Here is a 10,485-nt window from a genome sequence, read left to right on the forward strand (position 1 = left end):
GGCAGGTATGCATAACGCCGGGATTGCACTTTTAAAAATAGCGTTTCTGCTTTGTGGAACCGATTGGCAACATTGGTCCTTGTGCGGAAACACCCTCATTATCTTAAAAAAATTTTTTTGATGCAGATTGTATTATACACTGACAAAGTATATCAAAACAAGGGCAACTTGCCAGGAACTGTTTGTTGAATATTGTGTTGTTGAAAATTGTGTTGAACTTTGGTGCTCTCCTATTAGCAGGCTCTTTCAGTAAACAGTTTATTGAGCCTGCATGGATTCATTTGTTTACTTACAATAAATATACCACATCCTCCTCCTTTACTTTGGTGTGATCAATAAAATCCAAATACTACAAAAATGTGAGTAATTTTCTGGCACTTTGACTCATTGTCGGGGGATCTCCCAGCTCATCTCCAGACAGTTAGGCTGAGGAGAAAGCCCCTCATGTGCGCCCCTTCAAAAGGAATGCACATGGCCACAGAGACCCCTTGGCTAGCACAGTCTGTTGCTTGGCTGGTGATGTCTGCCCTTCTGAAGCCTGAAGCCTACTGTTGGCAACTGCAGTCCTTGTTGTTGTCCACAAGGCCAAGTAGTTGCCTCAAGGTCTCACTGTCCACTTTCTTGTAAAGCTAACTCCACTTGAAATTCTGGGCCACTTATGCCTTTGATTTCATAGGACCTTCATGGCAAATACTGTTTTTTATTTACCAGGCCAGGGTTGAGCAAAGTCACTTCAGTTCTTATGTTTCTCCAGCCAGCTACTTGTTCATTACATACTGTTATAGGCTCTAAATATTCCTTATTTAGAACTCCTTGCCCTTTCCAGACTCACAGGACCCTTGGTGGTCTGTCTGTCTTTTTGCACCCAAAAATACAAACTCTAGCTGGACACATCCACACTGCTCCAACGCAACCTCAGCCTGCAAGTCTCTACCATTGTCTCTACTATTGCTGCTCTTCTCTAGACTATAAAGATCAGCTCAGCGGGCAAAAATGGCTACTTTGGAGGGTGGACACTGAGGCATCATAATGTTTTGAGGCCCCACCTCCAAACCTTAAGGAATACTTCCAACTCAGGTGGTAGCCAACCTCCAGGTGGGGCCTGGAGAGCAGGAATTACAGCTCATCTCCAGATTATAATGATCAGCTCCCCAGAAAATGGCCGCTTTGGAGGGTGAAACATTGTACTATTTTGAAGCCTCACCTCCAAACCTCAAGGAATATTTCCAATCCAGGGGTAGCCAACCTCCAGGTGAGGCCTGGAGAGCTCCTGGAATTACAGCTCACTTCCATACTATAAAGATCAGTTCCCCAGGCAGAAATTGTTGCTTTGAAGACTGGAAGGCATTGTTGTGCAGCAGAAACATTTAAAGCTTCCCACGCAGGATGCTGTGAAGATGAAACACTTGAGGCCTACTGCACAGGGTTGTTGTACAGAAGAAACAGGAGGTAAAAGAGCCTGCGTAACAGCATCCAGTTTCATCTGCACAGCTACCTTGCACGGTAGGCCTCAAAAGTTCAGAGAGTGGTGGAGAAGAGATGCACATGGTTTGGTTGCATCTTCCCTCCAGCAGCATGAGAATGGGCATTTCTGTGGCCTCCCTGTCAGGCAGGAGACCTCCTAGGGGGATTTAATAATGGCAAAAAGAATAGCCAGAAGTTCCTTTCTGATTTGTGCATAGATACATAGTACTGTGTCAGTGCTCCTGAAGCAGAAGCAATAGGTTGCTTCTGTTGAAACAGGCATACCAAATCACAGCCACACAGCCCAGAAAACCCACAACAGGTTCTCTACCTGGGGCAGAATTCAACTGAACTCGACTCCTCCTACTGTCCTTCCCTCCAACGTTCCTTCCTCCTTCTGGAAGTGGCCGCGGGAAGCAAAAGGCAGGATCTGCCTGAGCATTGGCAGTCCTACAGCCTGAATACCTCGAAGAGTAGGTGACCTGCTGCCTGATGATCTGCTGTCACTCTCCTGTGGCCTCACCTACCTCATAAGGTTGTTGTGAGAATAAAACGCACTCCTAGTAGCTCTTCAGGAGGAGGATGCATTAGGTAGAGATATATACTTTCTTTTTAAAGCCAGCTGTAATGTTGCATTTTTATGCCTGTATATTCTTTAGTCATAGAGCCTCTTGTGCCGCAGGGTGGTAAAGCAGCTGTATGAAGCTCTGACCATGAGGCTGGGAGTTCAATCCCAGCAGCCGGCTCCAGGTTGACTCAGCCTTCCATCCTTCCGAGGTCGGTAAAATGAGTACCCAGCTTGCTGGGGGGTAAACGGAAATGACTGGGGAAGGCACTGGCAAACCACCCCATATTGAGTCTGCCATGAAAACGCTACAAGGCGTCACCCCAAGGGTCAGACATGACTCAGGGCCTTTTCGCACAGGGATCTTTGTTGCAAATTGTTTGCGGAATGAAAAATCACCATTTAAAATAGTGGAATTCGTCGTTATGCATACCTGCCTTTGTAGTGGAATCAGTTGCGTTTTTTAGCGTTTCCCACAGGCTTCCGGTCTCGGCAGAAATCGCTAGAAAGGAAACGCTATTGCCAAGCTCGTCCCGCCCCTGGCCGTCAAGCAGCCAATGGGCAGCCGTTAGCATGCTCCCAAACAGCCCCTTTCCCTTTAAGAAAGGTTTAATGTGACCTGTCGCTTGATTGTATGATCGTTTGCACGCTGCCTCGAGTGATAAAAAAAAAATCCCCCCCCCCTCTCACGGGCCCGATTTTCGGCTGAATTTATTTGTAAAAAATAAAGGGACTTTATTTCAGCAAACGGGCTTTTCAGTGGTTTGTGCTTAGTGACTAAAGGTGAAGGACTGAAGCCAGGGAAGCCTCTAAACAGAAAGAGGCTCGCTGGTGCGTTTATCCCCGCTCGCTCGGAGAAAAAAAAATGGCGATCGCTTCGCCGGAAGTTTGGAGGAGAGACCCAGGGGGAGGGACTTTGAAGAACCAGCAACAATGGTAACGCACAGGTCTTTAGCGCTACTGTTGCAGATTGGTTGCAGGAGTGTATCGCTATCCGGAGGGTGAATCCACTTTTCTGGATTCCCCTGAAAGCGCCACAACGAAGCGCTTTTTGCTGATTGGTTTCAGGATTGTTGCAGATTGTCTACGACGTCGTGGGTTATGGCAAATTAGTAGCGTTTCCAAATGGCAACCATTCTGCTACTTTGAAGCCGTGTGAAATGGCCCTCAGTGCTTGCACAGGGGATGCCTTTACCTTTATTCTTTAGTCACATTATTTAAAAATGCTATAAAATTGGGTCTTGGAAACTAGAAAGTGTCTGGAACCGGAGAGAGAAAAGTCTGTGCAGTGTGGAATACCTCGTCAGTCCATGAGTACCTGTTGTTAGCTCAATGAGGGAGTTTCTTAAGTGGTGGTAAATACAATAACAGTTAAACTAAACCCAGCGGTAGAGGTCCAAATTTTCTTGAGCATGCATTTCCAGATCTGGTTAAATCTTGCCACCAGCATGTCCTTTTTGGGGGTGAGACCCAGAGAGATCAGGATCAAGAATGATCCACTGCCACACTACGCAGGGAATCCACTAAACTGTTAAAACATCACTTGACATCCCATTCCTGGGGGACAAAGAAAGCAGGGCACATTTGCCATTCAACAAATCAGGAATGTACAAGCCAGACATTTTGGGTTGTTCTTTATGCCAGCCAGTGTCTATGCTGATTAATTATTTTGTAGCCGATTATGTCTTCCTTTTAATAACCAGATTATTTTCCACATCATGTCAGCTGGTTGGGTGTGTCTTCTTGGAAATGATCACAGAAATACAAAGTGCACACAGCCGTTCCCTGTGCTATCTTTGGTCTGCAATACAGCTGATTGTTATCAAGACTCAGCTGTACATTTATAGGTGAGTTCACATGGTCGTACTTGTTTGTATAATGTCACCGGTAGATGTCAAGATCCGGTATGGTCTTTCTTTGTAATGCTTCCTTGCCATGTTTATATGTCATATTTCCTTGAACTGTTTTATACTGTTTGGCTTGTTATATCCATCTAAGCTTTGGCTAAGTAAGGTCCCCTTTGACCTGTTCTTAACCCATCTTTTAATTCTGCATAGTTTCTCACAGGTCTTCTGCTTGATGGACTGATCCATGCTCTTAGGAATGTGTGTAGTAATTGGAAGTTTCCGCATCTTTTAGCCTGGGAGAACTTTCTGGGAAGAGGGAGAGCCTGGCATGTTATTGAGTGTGCCAAGATTCAAATTGGACAGAGGGGTTGCAAGGGTAACATAAAAGTAGGCTCAGCAAATGAAAGCTCAGCAAATGGAGGACACAGAAGCTGGGCAGAATGCTTCCCACTTCCCATGTACCAATGGGACCCTAAAGCTGGAGTCTGAACTGCTAATACCAACTCAGAGTCACTTTAGAAATAACCACTCCTTTTCCCCCATCGAGCTGGAGGCAATGGCGGCCAAGGAGGCAATGGGGAGGCGCGCAAAGCGCGCCTCCCCCTTGCCTCCTTGGCCGCCATTGCCTCCGCCTTGATGTGGGGAAAGGAGCAGGGCCGCCGCGTCAAAGATACGGCGGCCCTGCTCCTTTCCACCCGCACAACCGCCCAACTCTGCCTTCTCCTCGCTGTCGCTGCCGGGGCCCGCCGCCTTGGCCGCCACTCCCGTCACGCGCCATGTGGCCGGCTGCCTCAGGCTCGCCACGGCACTGATAAAACTGTTCTGACCGAGCAGTGATATCAGGGCTCTCTCAGCCTCACCCACCCCACAGGGTGTCTGTTGTGGGGAGAGGAATGGGAAGGCGACTGTAAGCCGCTTTGAGCCTCCTTCGGGTAGGGAAAAGCGGCATACAAGAACCAACTCTTCTTCTCCTTCAGTAATATCAGGGCTCTCTCCGCCTCACCCACCCCACAGGGTGTCTGTTGTGGGGAGAGGAATGGGAAGGTGACTGTAAGCCACTTTGAGCCTCCTTCGGGTAGGGAAAAGCGGCATATAAGAACTCTTCTTCTTCTTCTTCTTCTTCTTCTTCTTCTTCTTCTTCTTCTTCTTCTTCTTCTTCTTCTTCTTCTTCTTCTTCTTCTTCTTCTTCTTCTGTAGTGCCCCAATGCACACTCAAACACACAGACATGCATGCATCCCCCAACCACACACATACACACACACACACACACTATGCAGCATGACAACACAATCTCTCCTTTTCCAGTTGTTTCTTATGCACAGCCACTCTTTCTCAAATGCTTGGCATTTGCTTCCCCTGGACTGAGGGAGGGAGGCCTTTCCAAGAGCAACGCAGGGGAGCCTGAGGGCCTTCCTTTTGAGAGGGGGGGGGGGGGCTTTCACCTTCTGCCAAACAGTTGCCTGACAGGGAGGCCACAGAAAAGCCCCTTCTCACTTAAAATACTGCTAAAATACAACAAAGTTAGACAGAGCCAAGCCATGTGTCTTTCTTCTTTGCAACTCTCTGCAGATCTTTGCTACTCTCTGCAGATCTTTGCAACTCTCTGCAGATGAAACTGTTTTTTTTTGTCTCCTGTTTCATCTGCACAACAACCCTGTGCAGTAGGCCTTAAGTCTTTCAATTCAACAACAACAACCTGTGTGGGAGGCCTTAAATGTTTCTTCTCTACCACAACTCTGTCCAAAGTAGCCCTTTCTGCCTGGGGAGCTTATCTTTATACTCTGCAGGTGAGCTGTGATTCCAGGAGCTCTCCAGGCTCCACCTGGAGTTTAGCTACCCCTGGGTTGGAAATATTCCTGGAGCTTTGGAGGTGGGACTTCAAAATCGTACAATGCCTCAGAGTCCAGCCTTCAAAGGAGCCATTTTTGCCTGCAGTTGGGAGGGAGTGGTGCAGGTGTGTCCCTCCTGGGCTATGGGCTATGGTCAGCTCTTACCAGCAACTGTTTGTATTCTGGGGCGCAGACAGGCAGACCAGCATCAGTCCTGTGAGTCTGGAAAGTGCAGGAAGATCTAAATAAATACTTACAGCCTGAAACTGTAAATAGTGAGAGGGAGAGGAAGGGAAGATGATTGGAAAATGCTTTGAGACACCTTAGGCCTGCTGGGTCACTGCGGCCCATTCCCAGTTCTCTCAGACCTCTCACAGCCCTTCATACCTCACAGGTTGACTATTGTGGGAAGACGAATGGAAAAGGTGTTTGTTAACTGTTTTGAGACTCCTTTAGGTAGTAAACAACAGGGTACAAAAATCGGTTCTTCTAAGGAGCAACCATGAAAGAAGCATGTGGGCACATAACATTTTATCAACAGTGAAAAAATGGAGAAGAAGGAACAGGGTGGACACCTGTGTACTGTGACTACCCCATGTGTATTAGGGCAGAGGGGCATTTCGGTGTCTGGCCTAATTCCCACAAGAAGGGAAATGACGCAGAACAGGGGGGAATTGGTTGCCATGTAATCTTCCCCTAAGAAGAGTCTCCAGTCTGATTTTCCCTTCATATATCTGAGGACATGGCTCTGGAAAGCTCATCTGTAACCACTATGCCACAATTCCCAAAGGTCAGTCTTCTCCCACACTCAACAATCATTCCAAACCACAGGTTTTTGACACCCATATCTCCACACCCATGCCCTCATTTGCCACTATGCCATCACAGCCTCCCACGCAACACACACATTCAACCCCATGCCCTTACAGACTGGACAACTCCTCCCCTTCTTCTTCCCACTGCCAAGCTCTAGCACCTGTTGTATTCTTGGATACAATGGGCTTCGCCCCTAATCATAGAATAGAGTTGGAAGGGACCTCATCATGGGTCATCTAGTCCAACCTCCTGCACTGTGCAGGACACTCACAACCCTATAGCTCATCTACTGTAACCTGCCACCTTCTTGAACGTTCACAGAATCAGCCGCTCCATCAGATGTCTATCCAGCCTCTGTTTAAAAATTTCCAAAGATGGAGAACCCACCACCTCCTGAGGAAGCCTGTTCCACCGAGAAACCTCTATAACTGTCAGGAACTACTTCCGTTTGCTGAGTCGGAATTTTTTTTTATTAATTTCATCCCATTGGTTTCGGTCCACCCCTCCGGGGCAAGAGAGAACAACTGCTCCATCCTCTATATGGCACCCTTTTAAATACTTGAAGATGGTAATCAGATCCCCTCTCAGTTGTCTCCTCTCCAGGCTAAGCAGACCAAGCTCCCCCAACCTTTCTTCATATGTCTTGGTCTCCAAACCCCTCACCATCTTTGTTGCCCTCTTCTGGACATGCTCCAGTTTGTCTACATCCCTCTTCAACTGGGGTGCCCAAAACTGAACACAGTACTCCAAGTGAGGACGAACCAGAGCAGAGTCCAGCGGTACCATCACCTCCCATGATCTGGACATGATACTCCATTTGATACAACCCAAAATCTCATTTGCCTTTTTAGCCACTGAATCACACTGTTGACTCATGTTCAATGTATGGTCTTCTAAGACTCCTAGATCATTTTCACACATGCTACTGCCAAGACAAGTCTCCCCCATCCTATATTGGTGTATTTGGATTTTCATGTGGAAACTTATCAAAAGCTTTACTGAAAGCCATTGTATCACAGTCCCCCTAATCCCAGTCCCGGTGAGGCGGTGAACCAATAGCTCGTGGTTGACCACATCAAATGCAGCCGACAGGTCTAAAAGCACAAGAATGGTGGAACCGCTTTGATCTGGCTGGCGCTGGATGTCTTCCGTCAAGGCGACCATCACGGTCTCCACCCCATGGCCAGGATGGAAGCCAGACTGGCATGGGTCAAGGGCCGAAGTTTCCTCCAAGAATACTAGGAGCTGGTCCGGCACAGCCCATTCTACCACCTTGCCCAGAAATGCAGGATGCGAGACCAGGCGGTAGCTGACGGGATCCCATGTCCAGCGATGTTTTTTTCAGTAAAGGGCATACCACTGCCTCCTTAAGCCAGTCGGGGAACTCTCCTGATGTCAAGGAGAGGTTGATAATCTCCCTCCTCCTATCCGCTGGTCGCCCGATTTAAGCAAACAGGACGGACAAGGATCCAAGGGGCAAGTGTTCGCCCTCACTGAACCCAGTAACTTGTCTACTTTGGTTAATGAGAGCCATCTGAAACCATCAGCAGATGATGCCACAAAGGAAAACAAAAAGAGCCAGCTGTAAACAGCACTAAATTTAAACACAGTAGGGCAGGTTTTCTTAACCAGGGTTTTATGAAACCTTGAGGTTTCTTGAAAGCCCTGGAAATGTTTTCTCAAATGTGTGAGAGCTAATTAATTTTTTAATATAGTTTTAAAATGTGTTAAACATTTATTGGGTGACATGACCATATATGACCATGGTCATGTTGACCCCCCCTCCCCATGACCAATAACCTAAGGCCATTCCGCACCAGAATCTATGTAGCAAATTGGTTTCGGAACGAAACCCCCCCAATTTAAATAGTGGAATTCGTCATTATGCATACCTGCCTTTGTAGTGGAATCCAGTTGTGTTTCTATCGTTTCCCACAGGTTTCCCGTCTAAGCAAAAATCGCTAGCCAGGAAGCGATAATGCCGAGCTTTGTCCCGCCACTGGCCATCAATCAAACGAGCAGTCAATGGGCGGCCGTTATCATGCTCCCGAAAAGCCCCTTTCCCTTTAAGGAAGGTTAAAAAAAAAAAAAAACACGTTGCAACGAATCTGCGTTGATTCGTTGCAACGGAGAGACCCATCTACCTAGCAGGTGGTGTTTGAGCTGCCGTTTCATTGAGAGCTGCCACGCTCTCTCCGAGTGGAAAGAAAAATAACCCCCCGCACGGCCACGATTTTCGGCCGAAAATAGAGTGAAAAATAAAGGGAAAATAAACCAGCAAACGGGGCTGTGTGGTGCTTGGTGACTTAAAACAGCTCTGGGGAGGGACTGCAGCCGTGGAAGCCTCACTGGGTAAACGAAGGCTCGCCGGTGCATTGATCTCCACTCGCTCCGAGAAAAAAAAATGGCGATCGCTTCGCCGGAAGATCAGAGGAGAGAGCCAGGGGGAGGGGACTTTGCAGAAACCGCAACAATGGTAACGCACAGAACTTTCCCACTAGTGTTGCAGATTGGTTGCAAGAGTGTAGTGCTTTTCGGAGGGTGAATCCACTTTTTGGGATTTCCCTGAAAGCGTTACAACGAAGCGCTTTTTGCGGATCGGTTTCAGGAGTGTGGTAGATTGTCAACGATGTTGTGCATAACTGCAAATTAGTAGCGATTTCAATTTGCAACCATTGTGCAATTTTGAACTAGTGCGGAATGGCCCCTAAAGTAGGGGGGAAGTGGAGGGGCCCTGGGTGGGCATGCACACAGCTATGCAACTATATGTTGCATAATCTCGCCGTTTCTGGGATTTCTCGAAGCCTGAAGAATGTGTCAGGGGTTTCTCCATATTAAAAAAGTTGAGAAAGGTTGCAGTAGAGCAATTACAATAAATTCAAAATTTATGTTCTTTAAACAACTGATAACCAGCCAAGGTAAATGTGGCTATACCTCTTAAGTTCTTTCATATTACTTTACATGAGCATGTATAAGAATTCCTAGATTCTTCAGATTTAACTTGGGTTCTATGTATAACAATACAATATTAGTGATGTTAAATTAAGCTGATTTAATTTTTTGTAAATAATACAGGTTTGCCACACCTCCCTTGTTTCCATTTGAAGAAGCCGAAGGCAAAACCTCGGGAATAGACGTGTTATTGAATTAAGAAGAATCGCCGGGGGTTTAAGTCTCTGTAATAAGAAAAAGAACCTTACTTTGTGCTTAAAGAAGATATATTTTATGAGTTTATTGTAATTGCTGTAATTTAGTTCCTTTCACAGGAGCCTCTTGTGGCGCAGAGTGGTAAGGCAGCCGTCTGAAGCTCGGCCCATGAGGCTGGGAGTTCAATCCCAGCAGCCGGCTCAAGGTTGACTCAGCCTTCCATCCTTCCGAGGTCGGTAAAATGAGAACCCAGCTTGCTGGGGGGTAAACGGTAATGACTGGGGAAGGCACTGGCAAACCACCCCGTATTGAGTCTGCCATGAAAACGCTAGAGGGCGTCACCCCAAGGGTCAGACATGACTCGGTGCTTGCACAGGGGATACCTTTACCTTTACCTTAGTTCCTTTCACAGTGGGCTTTTTATTGTTTCGCTCTTGAAGGATGGCAACCCTAGCTGCTTCCTCAGGTATTGATGCAACTCTTGTCAACAATAGTAGCAACAGGGAAATTACACATGCCTTTCCCTGAGTAGAAAACACTTTAAAAGTCACAGCCCTTATAAATGGTGGGAGGAAGCCAGAAATGTTTACTGAGCTCTCCAGAAATACAAACTGGACAAACTCTGTCCAGTTAACTCTCTGCTATGTAACTCCACCTTCCCCAAGAAAAATCCTTACCTGTGACCGGGAAAGGGTCACCAAGATATCTCAAGGTGCCATAATGGGTTGTTTGTTCATACTGGACTTTCTCCTTTCACTTTCAGCTTCCAACTAAAGTCTGGTGATATTTTATAGAGGGCACGTGTGCTAGTCTCCA

The sequence above is a fragment of the Paroedura picta genome, chromosome 3 (assembly GCF_049243985.1).
Source record: "Paroedura picta isolate Pp20150507F chromosome 3, Ppicta_v3.0, whole genome shotgun sequence".
Taxonomy (NCBI): Eukaryota; Metazoa; Chordata; class Lepidosauria; order Squamata; family Gekkonidae; genus Paroedura; species Paroedura picta.